The sequence below is a fragment of the Ornithodoros turicata genome, chromosome 5 (assembly GCF_037126465.1).
Source record: "Ornithodoros turicata isolate Travis chromosome 5, ASM3712646v1, whole genome shotgun sequence".
NCBI lineage: Eukaryota > Metazoa > Arthropoda > Arachnida > Ixodida > Argasidae > Ornithodoros > Ornithodoros turicata.
The window spans coordinates 70,785,902-70,801,120 of NC_088205.1; the positions used below are offsets into that span (position 1 = coordinate 70,785,902).

A 15,219-nucleotide genomic window follows, 5' to 3' on the forward strand; every position below is an offset into this window, starting at 1 on the left:
CAAACAAAACGGCGATACTAAGCACATCTTTCAATTTCGATTTTACAAATTGTAATAAAAAATTTCTCAATGAGATCTCGGTATTCTATACTCTTATGTCTTCCGTCTGCAATCGTAGCCGCACCTTTGATTTGCGACGGCCGCCTTTACTACCATGACGAGCTCATCGACGAAGACGAAGACGAGCAAGAGACACGTGAACGTCGAACTTTCAACCAGTATTTATTGCTACTGCAACAAAATTAAAAAAATGTAAAAAAAAAAACGCTCATCGTGTTCAAACAACGCCCCCCAGCACCCCGTTGATAACATATCATTCAGCCAAACCGCACACCCCTGTCGATAAATGTTTTTTGTTTGTGCGAAAGCAATGCTGACACACTTGTTACCGAACTTATCTATCTGATAAGACTGCACCACCTGCCTGCGATGGTGATCTGCTGAGTTGCACACAATCTTTGTCGAACCCGTCTCCGTCTCGAATCTGTCTCTTGTCCGTCTATGTACCTTCGTCGCTGAGCTCGTCATATAGTCATGTACCAATCGGCCCCTTTTGAGGCTTAGTCGTTATACTACCGACCTATTTGCCTTCCTGATATATGGCAACATATACTGCTCGGTAGAGTACGGCTTCGTCGTAGGTCGTTTTCGCGAAGAACTGTGCCGACATTTGCCTTAGGGTGTTGGAGGAAAATGTACGAAAAACACCCAGACAGCATATAGGAAGACATAAGGAGACAGAGCATTGGATTCGCACCCATGTCGTCCCCACTCTTAGCAGTGCGCTATTAGCAGTTATTCTAACTACTCAGCAACCCGAATCACCCTGGAATCAACGTTTGTCCAACCAATGTAAGAACAGTGCCCGGGTGGCGACCCTTGCATCATCAAGCGCTTACAATACGTACACTTGTCGTCTTTCTTAAGCGCAATAAATCTCACCGTGATACTTGAAGGGAATCCTCATTACTGCTCCCTAGTTTGCGAAGCAAAGTCACGGATTATCAATTATCATTAGTGCTCGTGTGTGCTATTGGGATATACATAGTTGGCACATAGACGTGTTGATTCTCTAAGTCAAAACATTTACCGTTTCTTTATTTTGTCCAATTTGCTCTTTGTCTGGTATGCTTTTCTCCAAGTCCTCTTCCACTTTTTGTTTGTTTTGTCTTTTGTCTTTCTCTTTTTTGTTGTCTTGTTTTGTTGTTGGCGGCTGCTTAGTCCTCAACTTTTCTCACACTATATACGAGTGTCGAAGCAATCAGTTCCTAGCTCGTCCCTACTAACGTCTCCACACTTTATTTTCCTTTCCTGATGTTCCATAATCTTCCCCATTTTCCCTCTCGTATGCTCTATTTCCTTGTAACGACTTCATACCAATGTATATCCTAGTGTTTTGCACGTAATGACTTTCTTCTAAGAATGTCTGCGATACGCGTCACTGTCTCTCTACTTCGGCAAGTATGCCACATCACCACAAGCACGAGAATTTTTGTAGCGGATGGACTCCGCACAACAGTCGTTCCAACAGCTTAAACATTCGGGCGTCAAACTTAGCGTAGCTCGAGCGGACGCCTTCTAAGTAATTTCTTTTCCACGCTTCCGAGATTGCTTACACTCGCCGGACGCTTCCTTTTAAATGCAGTTTGATGTCTTTTGATTGGTTTTACTCCACTGGCTCGGCGCAAACATCGCGCAGCAGAAAACGCCCTAGCGCGATAAAGTTCAACCACTTGGAAGAATGACATTCGGACTAACTGCAAGAAATGCGTGGCTACGTTCGCAGATGTCGCTTTCCCATTTAAAAGCTGACGCGGAAAGACAAGCAGCTGAGATACTGCCCCACTTGCAAGGAACGCGTAACTAACGCGCGAGTTCTATATACGCGCTTACAACGCTGTCGAATGCATTTAAAGCGGGCATTATACAAACGGAGGAGAAGATCACCCTCCTAAGTGAACGCAGCTTTATTTGGTTCGCGGTGTATAACGCGTTCTATTCTGAAGCCGACTGCACTTCAGTTGCATAAGTGTTGTTAGTTCCGCGGCATTGCACTCAAAGCCTTTATTACGAGACCAATATCCACGTTTTGTACGACTGACGTATGGCACAGTAATATATGAAGAGGAGGAAGAGGAGTGAATTAGGAGGAAGGGGGAAAGGAAACAGTCCGTGCGTAGCTGGATATAATGCTGAAGAGAAAAAGATGTAAGGCAAGACACAACGTAACCTATTGAAGTTGTTTTTGGAACGTCATTACGTGGTATACATATTAGGGAAGAGCAGCGCGAAGCAGCTCAGACCACACGCAAATGTAGGCAGATAGAGAGAAGGCATGTGGCCCATATGTCGAATTCAAGAGTAGCTCTGTTGACGATCTTCGTGAAAAACATGCGTTTATAAGTCCAAAACGTCAACACACCAGCACTGGACAGCTGTTCCGGCCTTATTGGACTATCGTCAGCAGTGCGCAGGTGGGCAACGTTTGAGGCTTCCGTCAGGGTGAGAGACTCACCTCTGAAAGCCCAGTGCAAAGCCAGTGAAGTATTAGTGGAAGAAAAGTAACAGAAGCCCTTTTGCTGCACGTAGAACATGTAGAGCATAATGTTCTGCGCGCTACTCCTCCACTTCTTGAAAAGAAAAAAGCAGCCTTACGGGAAACACGGTGTTGAGCTTCAATGTCCGGCTCAGTGTGGTGGCCAATGACTCGATCCATTCGGTCATGATGTGCATCATAGATGTGTACGTGGAATTTTAGGTTTTAATAGCATCAAAACACAGCCTGTGTGCACGTGTATGTAGTTAGAGGAGAGCGCGACATCTTTTGCAGTGAGCTAAAGCTATAATGACTTCACTTATACTCAAATGTGCTTTCATAGTGAAGTGAAGTGTAACGCTGCAAGCTAAGAAATATTGCGGTTAGTAAGTGAGTAAGTATTATTTGTTGCTGTTAGTTTTTCGTTATATGTGCACGAAGAGACAGCATAACCCACGTGTGACTTGATAGCTGTCTAGCAAACTCCATTCTTCGTTGCAAATTCCAGCGATCCGGGTAAGGTAGACCGAAGTAAAAGTCTCGAGATTTGCCGATGTTTCAGACTGTGAGTGTGCTTCATTCGAACAGTAGAAGAAAAGTCTCTGTTCGAAACATCAGCACTTCCCGACTTGTGGTTGGTTGGTTGGTTTTAAGAAAAATTAAAATGGAGATTTTGGCTTCACTAGTGTGAGGCCCGCAACTCCACATCACTTGCACCATTTACCAGTTACCTTGTGGCCTTTGCGTCAATCCGTTTTTATTTATTTATTTATATATTTCTTTATGTATATTTTATGATAACGACGCGCCAGGAACTTGAAACATTGTCTCCTTATTTGGACCGTCATATTAACAGGAACGAATACACAGTAACGTAATGTAATTATTTACGAAAATGATGATTAACCATCAGATTGGGAAACAAAATATGTACTACAATAGAACGACAAGCGGGAACGCATCCTATATATACTAAGCAGATACGTATACTATAATACATATAGTACAGTAAGTATCCGACTATAAGTAGAGAGCATTAAGTTAATTAATAGCCCATGTACTGAAACTCCAGGTCTTCTCAGTTACTGCCATCACTGCATACCCCGTCAGACGCTTTCTGTCAGTGAAGAATCACACCTAATCCTCGCCATACCCTTTCTCCAAATATCTCCACACGCATTTCTCCTCTGCCCGTTCTTTTCGACCGCATCAAACACAACATTGCGCAATGTTGCTGCAACAGAATGGGAAACCTGCTATACCTGCGCGGTATTTAATGGTGCAACAACCCCGCTTCGTTAATTTACTATAAAAGGGAACGATCGTCGGCTGGTTCGGACACGCAAACCTGCCATTATGGCTCCGCTGTGAGAATCTTCTCCGGAATGCTGGCGCACGTTTCCATACGTGGTGACTTTTGACCCGGCCATTTTTATGCACGCAGCTAATATCCGTGTTGATATACCGCTTATAGGTCAAGCCAAGGCTTTGAAACGGCCGTCGATGCGAAAGGACTGTGTGTGAATATAATTGCGCCGTGGAAGCTTTACGTTGTGAGGGCATATGTGAGTGATATATGCGATCAACGCTCAGGGTAGTTCATTGTGAATGGAGTCCCCGTTGTCACAATGACGCTGTGGAAACGTCATCATCGTCACGGAATATACGGGATGGGAGAATATATATATAACCCGGGCTTATTTATACCGGTGTTCAGACATAGCTTCGTCGTTGTCTTTCGCGATAGTGTGTTATGAGCTACAACGCACCTTGGCTAGGCTTGGCTACATAGTCCTTTTGCACCATTTAACTTCCTGCACTTTTATCACACTCAATTCCCTACGCAAACATACGTTATAAGAAGGACCGCCAGTATTTCATACCCAATATCCTATCCATAACGAACTTCTCCCTCCAAGCAAACCCTCCACAGGAACCAACCTTTTATCCGATTTTCTTCCGCCCTTTTTTTTCTTCTTCTTCTTTTTCTACCACACACATGCTGCACGATAGATGCGCATTCAGCTGAACGCATCTCATTTTGTTCGCTAAACGAAACAGCCCAATTACCTCAAGCACACATACATAGCACTACATCCCATCTAGCGTGATACCCCGCTATATTTCGCATCCGTTCATAAATACACTCGCAATATCACACGGCAGAAACAAGTCCACAAGCCATAACACTGCGCATTTCAGCCGCCCAACGAAGTTATTCGCTACAGAATGGCTAGGGCGCCGCACTAAATGGCCGCTGGTCGGCGCTTAAGTGGATCACCGATACTACCTTCTTTTTTTCTATCCATTATTATTGATCCGCATCTCGAAGAATTCCCTGTTTAGCATCGGCGCCTCTTTGGCTGCGGGTACATCAACAAATTTACGTGCGCCAAGTCTGTCCGCGGTGACGTATAGCTTTTTAATTAGGGACGCTAAATATGTTTAGGGCCCTGATGGGCGTGAGACAGCACGCACATTGAGAGTGTCTTTTGGGAAATTCCTGCCCCCCCCTTGGGTTTGTGTATTGTGTGATGAGCGATATGCGCGCTGTGATGTGAGATAATCAATGTATAGGGAAGTGTGGGAAGTGCGTGGTATGATGCTGCTCGCGCTATCTTTATATAGTGGACAGCCCGGAAGGATGCAGTGAGGGACATCACGTTGTGCAGTAGTTTGAGTTGATGGCGTAATGATAGATAAGGTGCTAGGCTGCTTTGTCGTTCCTTATATTTTCTTCTTCGGAGCGATCAATGTTGATATTGGTTAGGGCCCGAAGGAGCGAATATATATCTTTGATGATGCGGTCAAGTGGAACTTTGGTTGGCCGGCTGCCGAGTGGTATACGTATATGCCTGCCGGTGTGTGGTAGCATGTCGTTGGGGGGGGGGGGGGGGGCGAACCGTACGTTCCGGGCCGACTTCACAGGGAACAGTGCCGACATTCGCCTTAGATCGTCTCATCGTCATCGTCATCGTCAGCATCGTCTCAGCCAAACCCAAGCAGAACAGCAAAAGAGCATAGCCGATGGCGGGGTTCGAACCCGGGTCACATCCCGGAACGGAAGGACAAAACTGGGATATGGAAGAGGTCTGTCGGCGGTGGTGAAACAACAGTCTTTCTTAGTTAAAGGGCACTAATGCGCTTTAAAATTTTATTTATTATGTTCACTGTTTGCGTACGCTACACGCAGTGCAAGGGCCATCGAAATCCCAATCGGTGTACCGTGCCGACAGAGGAAGCCGTCTTGCGCGCAGCGAACGGTTAAGATGGAGTAAAATAGAAACGAGGTTGAACGACGAAGAGAATGAACAACAATGGGGGAAAGCTAGCAGTGCGACGGTCTGTTTGGGGAACAGTCATCTCAGCACCATTAAATCCCTCCAAGAGGCTGGCAATAACGTCTTTGGAAACCGTAGGGAAGAGATTCTACCGAAAGATGCCGCTTGATCGCTTGTCTTTCGCTCAATGGGAAACAAAACGACTCTATCGCGTCAGTGGGACGTCGCGAATTTTGTACCCGGCTGTTATGAAAACACTTTCACGTTCAAGCCGATATTTACAGCTATTTATAGCGACAATTCAGCTGATTTATTCCAGAGTCCGTTTATTTCTTCCTTATATATCTTATTTATCTGCTCACGCTGCACGATTTATTGATTTAGGAGTACACGGGAGTTGAAGATGTGTGACACATATCTTATGAGCTTATATATAGGCCCTGCCAGCACGCGCTGTTACGACTCGCCATTTTCGCCTTCCTCCCACCAACTCGGGAAGCCATCTTCCTCACATCCCGAGAGCCCATTCATGAGGGACTAAAGGGGAGACAACGAGGTCAGCTTTCCTGGAACCACTGCCGACTCCGACCTGATTCCCATGGACGTCGCCTGACCCGAACGCTGTGACCCGCTAAAATGAGAACTCTGGTATACTTCTGTATACTTCTGCCCAAGTCTGGCAGCTCCGACAGAAGCCAAGCGGGTGCTCGCGTCCCGCCTGCTCGTGCCGCGCCTAATCCTGCTAAGCCCGCCAAGCCTGCTAAACCGTCTTCGAGGTGCCCCCGTGCCCCCCAGGGCGTTACACTTCCTACATGGCAATTCTCTCCAATGGTCAGCCGCGGCACAGCGGCGTCTGCCACCGACTCAACAAACCCTTTGAAGGCGGACACGGATAATTTGCGGCCGGCTTCTCCAAAAGTTTCCTACGCGAATGCAGCCAGCCATCAACCGCAAAGGTCTCTGCGGCGGCCGGCAGTGTCGAGCGAGCTGAGACGTTCAAGCTCTATGGTTAAGAACCAGGATGACATGGTCAGCGGACTGTTGCCGCTGGTTTTTGTCGCTTTGAAGGCTGTCGTCGCCGCTTTCCCTGGTGCTTCCCAGTTGCCTGAAGTCAGGGCTCTTCTGGCAGCGGACAATCTCTTTTTGCCACACAATGCAGCAAGCGTGTAAATCTGCTGCCATATTGCAGTGGAACGCGCGTGGCCTTCGGAATAAGCTACCTGACTTGAAAGCATTCGTTCTTCGGCTGCAGACACCAGTACTTGCTATTTGCGAAGCGTTATATCCCGCAAGACTTTCGACTTAGTGGATATATCACTTACACATTGGACAACACATCTCCGTCTCGAACCATCATCTGCGTAAAAAATGACCTGACCTCGGCACTGATTTACTCTCGACGTGACCCATTTGACTACATTGAGTGTAAAGTACGCATGGGCCGTACCGTACTGACTGTTGTGAGCCTGTACATTCCCCCGTCGGCTACTGCCACAGCTCGCAGTATTAGGGATATATTTGCCTGTCTCCCAGCCCCGTTTGTTGTTGTTGGCGATGTCAACGCACACCATCCCTTGTGGGGTAGCAGAAAGGTTGACACCCGCTGGGCAAAATCTGGGCGGACGTTATAGAGGATCTGCGACTGCATCTTCTCAATGATGGGTCGTCTACGTTCCTCGGCCGGTGTTTTCGGTCAAACTCTTTAGACCTCTCTCTGTGCTCAAAGGATGTATCCAGGTACCTGTCGTGGGCAGTTGGCCTGGGCGGTCAGGGAAGTGACCGTCTTCCCATTTTCATTGGTTATCAAAAATTTCTTCAGAAAGAACGGCATAAAGTTGTAACGATAACAGATTGGTCAGCCTTTCGCGCCTTGTGTTCCACCAGCACCCGACCTGACCTCTCTGCAGACGAGATGGCAGGATGCATCGAGCAGGCCCTTCGTTCATCAAGCAAGTATGTTAAAGTCGTTCCTGGACATCTCGGCTCAAATCCTAGGGTTGAGCAGCTGCGGGCATACCGTCGACGCGCCGAGCGCACAGCTCGTCGAACTGGGTTGCTCAAAGACATCCAGCCCGCCGCGCGTGCAAGGCAGTCACTAAGGAGCTGGCTGCGATTGATCGTAAGCGCTGAAGGCAGTTCTGCGGATCGTAGTCATCTTTTGACAGCCCTGCGAAGATCTGGCGAGTGGCAAAAAGTTTAAGCGAACCTCCCACGAACCAGCATCCCTTAGGTACGCTTGCGCTGTCCTCCTCAAAGTCCGAAGCAGAGGTGGCTCAGGCCTTCTGCAACACCATTGCTGCTCCTTCGAAGGCTGCAAGTACAACGTGGTTTTCTTCCCATGTGACTACCTTAGTCGAACTGATTCAAGCTGCGCCCATAGTCACTGACCCGGACATGGATATGGATTTCTCACTGGCCGAGTTCAGAAGCGTGCTGCTGCTGTCTCGGGTTCTGCCCTCTCCTGGGCCGGATAACGTCACCTATAGGGCTTTCCGCAACCTCGATCAGAAATGTGGGATGTATCTGCTGGAGGTATTTAATAGATCATGGGTCAGGGAAAGTACCCGACAGTTGGAAGCGCGCACGTGTTATTCCGCTATTGAAGCCAGACAAACCGCCATCGCAACTCTCCTCCTTTCGACCAGTGAGCCTGACTAGCTGCCTTGGGAAGTTGATGGAGCGCATGGTACTCGCTAGACTGGAGTGGTGGCTCGAACATCGCCGCGTCTTCCCGCAAGAAATGTCAGGCTTTCGACGGCACAGAGCAGCAATAGACTCGGTACTCGATTTAAATACTTCTGTGGAAGAGGCAAAGGTGCTCAATAAGACTGTGCTGGCTGCCTTTCTCGATGTTAGGCGGGCGTACGATACTGTCAGCCACGCTTCTGTCCTCCATGGTCTTGTTGATGCCGCCCTGCCTTCCAGAGCTCTCTCATGGCTTACTGATTTCCTTCATGGACGGGAACTGTTCGTCCGCACAAGCCAGGGGGACACAGACTTTGTCGAGTTGACCCATGGGGTGCCCCAGGGGAGTGTTCTGAGCCCCATCTTATTTAACATTGTTATGGCTGGCCTTCGAGGTTGCGTCGGTAGGAAAGTGGCTATCTCCATCTATGCTGATGACATTTGTATCTGGACCAGCGGTAAATCCCGTCCTGCCCTCCAGCGACGCCTCCAACTCGCTCTCGATGCTATCCAGCAGTACCTGTCACTGGCGGGCTTAGACATATCGACGGAGAAGACAGTAACACTTCCTTTTACAAGGCGGAACATGAGGCCCTTCCAGCTTTCCGTTGCTGGCACACCGTTGAGGCACGTGTCTCACCATAGGTTCCTCGGTCTCACTGTTGATGCTAGGCTCTGTTGGCGGAAGCATATTGCAAGCTTGGAGATCAAGATCCACCGTTGGATTGCAGTGATCCGTCGCTTGACAGGCATGAGATGGGGCAGTGACACGAGCTCTCTGTTGGCCGTCCACAGGGCTTTGCCTCGAGGGTCCCTCGCGTATAGTTTGCCGGTGCTTAATGGCCTGCCGACATCTTCAGATCATAAGCTGCAGTGCCTCCTGGCGCGAAGCCTTCGTGTGTGCCTCGGCGTCCCCCGAGCAGCAGAGACCCGGGCAGTTATTGCTGAAGCGAGGGACACCCCGCTGGAGGTTCTTCGCTACGGTGAGACCTGCCGATTTTTCCTCCGCCTTTTATCCCATCATCGGCGGCACCCGCTCGTATCGAAGATCTTGAGGCGCAAGCACTGCAAGGTCCGCTCGGTGATGACTCAGCTGAAGCCTAGCGTCCCGCATTTCGTAGTGAAGACAGTGGCTCCCAGTGCCCCTCCATGGTCTCTGTCAAGTCCAGTCACCCGCCTAACTGTTCCTGGCCTGCATGGAAGGAAAAGGGATACAGCCCCGTGTGTCGCCAAGCAGCTTACCCTGGGCATGATGAACGACAACTACACGGCGTCAACGTCAGTTTTCACTGACGGGTCATCTACTCGGGGTGAATCGTCCTCGGCATTTGTCATTCCATCTCAGTCAGTCTCCTGTGGTCACCGTCTTTCTCACAGAACATCGTCTAGGTGTGCCGAGCTTTACGCCATTCTATTTGCAATGCAAAAAATATCAGCCAGTCCAGCTCAGTCCTGGGTCGTCTTTACAGACTCAAGACCCGCGCTCAGGCGTGTGGCCAACTTGGGGATACGTGGATTCCTCAGTCCTGTTGTCTTTGACATCCTGCAAGCTTATAAGAAGGCGACCATTGCAGGGCACACTGTAGTATTGCAGTGGATCCCCGGACATGTCGGTATCAGCGGCAACGAAGAAGCAGACAGAGCCGCATTGAGCGCCCATCAGCACGCAGCTTTTTCCCCGATAATGATGTCGTCGGGCGACCGAAGACACCTCCTCTCGACACTCACCGGTCCCAAGATGCAGGCTCAGTGGGAACACGACATAGCTCCCTCCCTTCTCTCTGATGTAGACCCCACGCTTTCTCTCGTCCTTCCTCCGCGACTACCGCGCCCCTTAACTGCTCTCTTCCACCGCATGAGGCTCAACGTTGCCTTTACACCTGCCTTTCAACACCGTCTCGGCTCCACCTCGTCTTCCCTCTGCCCCACTTGTGGAGTACACGGCGACCTCAGCCACGTCATCCTTGCTTGTGGGCAATACCACCACGAGCGTGCACTAATGGAAGTCTCTGTGCAACGCGTTGACAAGCGGCCGTTCAACCTAGCGAAGATCCTCGGTCCGTGGTCGAACGCTGCCCACCAGACGCAGGGCCTCCGTCTTCTGGCGGAGTACTTGTGCTCCACCGGTCTGGCGACGGCTCTTTGAGAGCCCCCCATCATCATCATCCCTTCATCCTCTCCCAACGCGAAATAGGGCAGTGTACCGCCCCAGCGGCGGTGAATCGCCTACCCCATCACCATCCAATGTATGTGTGTGTGTGTGTGTAAATACACTTTATTTCGTTGTGCTCCTTACCTCTGTCTACGTTCCTGCCCCAGGGTGTTGGGATCGGCCTCGCTACCATCCGGCGGTTCGCAACAGCGCGTGCTCCGGTATTTGGAAGGCGTAAGAGCATTGAAGCTTTCTTTAGTGGAAATGCCAGGCTCACTTTGTGTCAAGTCTCGCTCACTGTGTGAAGAGATGCTCGTCACGAGCAGGTGAACTGCGCATGCGCGAAGAGAGACGTCGTCATCGCAGTTCTAGACCACAGTGTGACGGCAACTATTCGCGTACAACAGCGTCGCCGCCGTATTATAGGGCAAAGTAGGATTTGAATCGCTGCAGTACGCTAGGGCTGCGCACCAAGTGGACGTTCTTGAAAGCTGTCGAAGTTTAGCAAGGATATTCTAACCCAAACCAAGCGTTGTCAGGACCACAATCTCCTACAGAGAGCGAGCGACAGAACGATTCATTATTATTATTTTATATTGCGTGTCAGCGCAGCGAAGCAACTGTGGCTGTGAGCAGCGTACAGACATGGACAGATGGAGAGAAGACAGCACGAAGGAGTAGCAGGCTGTTATGAGTCCTGGGCCGCCTTCAGGGGGAACCGTGCCGATATTCATCTGGAAAAAGGGGGGGTGGGATATACGTTTATTTTGGAAAGGTCAGCCTGAAAGTCATCTGGAAAGTCTGCTGAAATACGCAGGGAAAACCTCAGGCAGCACAGCCGATGCTGGGGATTCGAACCCGTGTAACCCCCAAGTCCTGGCGTGGAAGGGGATCATCCTAATCACTACGCTACGCGAACTGGTATTTAAAACTTGGAAACAGAACTTCTATAACCCTGATTTTCCCTACCAATCTACACTCAATTGAGGAAAAGCACCAGGACGTTCCCAACTTGGAAACGTTGTGATTGCCATTTGCAGTCTTTCTCTCTCTCTCTCCCAGATAGCGGAGCATATGAGGTGCTTTACGGGTTCATTGAGGTGCTGTGCCGGTCTAATCTGGATGAAAAAGCGACGCTGCGGGCAGTGCGGTCATCATGGGAGTCATCCCGCCAGCGCTTTCAGCTTCGAGCTCCACCGAGCAGAAACTGCCAGATATGTGCTCGAATACCGACGAATGGACACGCCCGCCATGGTGTTGTGTTTGTCTGTCTACATGCAGGGTCTCCATCGGTAAAGCAAGAAAATGATTGCGGTACCGAAGTAAGGTTTCCGCTTTCTTTCCTTTTGTTTTTTTGAAACTAAGCAATTATTTGAGAACGAGAGGGAAGAATCACGATTGTTAACGAGTTCGGTTTTCGGTGAAATATTTCCGATAAGTGGCCTAAAAACGCTGCTAGATCCGCACGGCTCTGCAAAGTCCAAAGTATCAAACATGTGAATAGTGGACTTCTGAATGGCGAACATGTGAATAGTGAATAGCGAAGTTGTGAAAGGTTGCGAGTAGAGCACGTGAGAAGTAATTTTTTTTTTTTTGAGGGGGGGGGGGGGGGTGAGAATTTATGTTAGGAGTAGCAGAACAAGTCGGGAGACGAGTTCAATTTCTCCTCTTTGTTTTTTTCCTTACAAACAAACTCAATAACGAGAAAAAAAATTGACTTTTTCTTGAAGGCCGGTTTTCTCTTGGGTATTTTCCTTGCCAGTACTAGGCAGAAACTGTGCACTGCTGTCGGACTTGCTGAGTTTTGAGTAATAGGTAATTTCATTACGCGTTACGGGACAAAATGTAAATGGCATTACATTACCTATTACTCCTCCACAAAATATAATGCATTGGCATTAGTACTCATTATTGAGATGTAATGCATTACCGGTACTGCATTACTCCCTGTCTCTTTGGTGCAAAGCTTAGAGCAAAGTATATAGCTGCGCATAGATGTTTGGGAACAAAATTCAAAGTCTAGCATAGGCGTGCTGTATTGAGGACAGAGTAATTGAGGGCGGAAATTTGGACATCTACACCAACATGTCCAAACGCGCATGCAGGAGCGTTAGCAAAGAATTCAGTTGGCGTAGTACAGAGAGGGGAGCGAGCTGGAAGGAAGCTCATTTAAAACAGCTTGGTATCCAGTGGCGAAAATTACTGCTCTCCCAGCAAGACTGGCTCAATAAAAGCGACTCCGTTTCTCCCAGCATGAGAACTTAATGTGCAGGACCCTGCTGCGAGGAAAGAGAGGGGAAAGGGAATCATAAAGCACGCAGAGGATTACGTCGACTTAAGCATTATGGCAAGACAATGCGCGTTTATCGTTTGCATATCGGGACAACAGAAAAGGCTTATTTCCGGAATAAGCTTTTTGCAATTTCAGCATCCCATGGACATACTTTGGCGCTTTTTTTTCTTTCTTTTTCCTTGTTCCGGGCGAGACGGCGGAATTTTCGAACATTTTGTATTGACAGTTCTTTCACAAAGAAAACAGAAGTTACCCGACGTAAAAGCAGTAATAAAAAATAAGAAAAAGATAATAAAATTAAACAAACAGTAGCGAAGTAATATTAAGAGACATTTGACATGCGGTTACAGTCGCATCAGTCGAAAACAAAGTAATTGTTGGGGTTTGTGAGAATGATTTACGAGGTGCAATAACAGATATTAATGACACGAAGCTGCAAACACAACCAACCCACGCGTACCCAAGGTAGGAATCAGTCACAGGATCGGTCTAAAACCTCACTAATCACTATAGCATCACATCATGGAAAAGCCGAGAAACAAAACCGAACTATGCAACAAGCCGACGAACCTAAAACATTAGCAAAAAAAGGAAAAGAACAGTTTGAAACATTTAGACACTAACAAGTAGGTATACTGGGGTAGCCAACCCCATTTATTCGCGACTCACCTCCTCATTTTTTTTTTCTTCTATCCGTCATCACCATCACTTCCGGTCACGAGACGAGGCCAGAATAATCTCGTACAGGAAGCATCAAAGTCATGAAGAACATACATAAATATTGTTGACACAGATGACACAGAGTCGCCTAACACAACGAAGTCCTCCTCCAGGTCTGTCCTAACCAATAAGGAGCAACCGGGAGATCTAAGGACAGGGGTGCATGAAACGGATCCTGCAGATTACTAAAATATACAAATTACTGAATGCAAGGTGGTGATGGCGAAGCCGTCTTGCCGTTGTTGGCCTCCCTCACGTGGGCTGCATCACGGCTGTATAGCCAGGACGAGATGAGATGATATGATAACAGACGTAGGAATGATGACGGCCGAAAGTTAAGATCTAGAGCGGTCACTGCCAGAATTGGTGAGAAGTCCGAGCAGTACTCATAGTCTATGGGCAAGCCCAGACTCCTGGACAACGGAGACGAGGCAGCGAATCTTTGAGGAGTCTTTCCGTGAAAGAGCCTCCGGGATGTAGGACATCATCCAGCGTACAATTCCTGCAGTGGCGAAGGTATTTCTCCCGCACCACAGCATATGCACAGCAATGAAGCAGGATGTGTTCAATAGTTGCGATTTGCTGACAATGTACGCAATTTGCCTTGTCCAGAGAGCCAATCGTGAATAATTGCGACTTAGTGATAGCCCTTCCTGCTCGCAACCTGAAGAGCAGGGTTTGTGTACTGCGGTAAAGTCCTTTTTCATGTCGCTGTCTCCCGGCGTTGGCAAACTGGGGCTAGTGCTGTGGTGCGCAGCAGATGCTAGTTGGTCCGCCTTTTCGTTGCCTTTCGTAGACTTCTCTCTAGTGAATAGGCCAATTAATAACGAGGAACAATAGAGAACACTTGGGTAACTCGGGCTTACAAGTGCCGTATGTCATGCCACTGCTCCGTCACACTTCACGTAATCAAGAAAACTATCGCTCTCGACGCACAATGAAAGGCCAACAGGGCACACCGTCCTCCCGTTCAGTCATGTACCACAACGAGCACGCGCGCGCGAGCATCTTGCTTCAACATGCACATTATGCATCACCAACGGACCATTAACCAGAAGCGAGCGCCTGATTTTAATCTCTCCTGATGGGAGAACCAGCAATTTACGACCCTCATCACACCGATATGAGTCAGCACCACGTGCCTGATGAAGTTGGCACCAGCTGCTTAAACAAGACCCACGGACTCGTGTCCGCTACCGCAGAAACAATAAATGGCCTCTGGGGAAGGAGCACGCGTTACCATGCGAGGGTCGGCCGTGTTGTGCTGTTTTCATCGCTCGCGTATAACAGTGGACTGCAGGTGGTAATCGTGCGTGGGTTCTCGGTACAAGTCGCAAGTGGTGTGGCAACATGGGGAGAAAGGGGTGGATGGATGTAGAAAAAAGAAGGGAGACGGTTGAATGAAAATAAAGGGGTGAATTAGGAAGCGATATGCGATGTGATGGGGTGGAAAGCGATGGATGAGTCGGGTAGAGATAGGAGGTACTAGAAAATACGAGGGAAAGAAGGTGAGATATAACTATGGGGTTCCGGGTTTTCGGGAGTTTATTAT

The 15,219-nt window shown here is 48.6% G+C and overlaps 1 long non-coding RNA gene across 1 annotated transcript in view; it reads right to left on the reverse strand.

The window, feature by feature from the left end:
• LOC135396174 (uncharacterized) overlaps positions 1-15,219 on the reverse strand; it is a 127,215-nt gene that overhangs the window by 99 nt on the left and 111,897 nt on the right. The window lies entirely within an intron of this gene.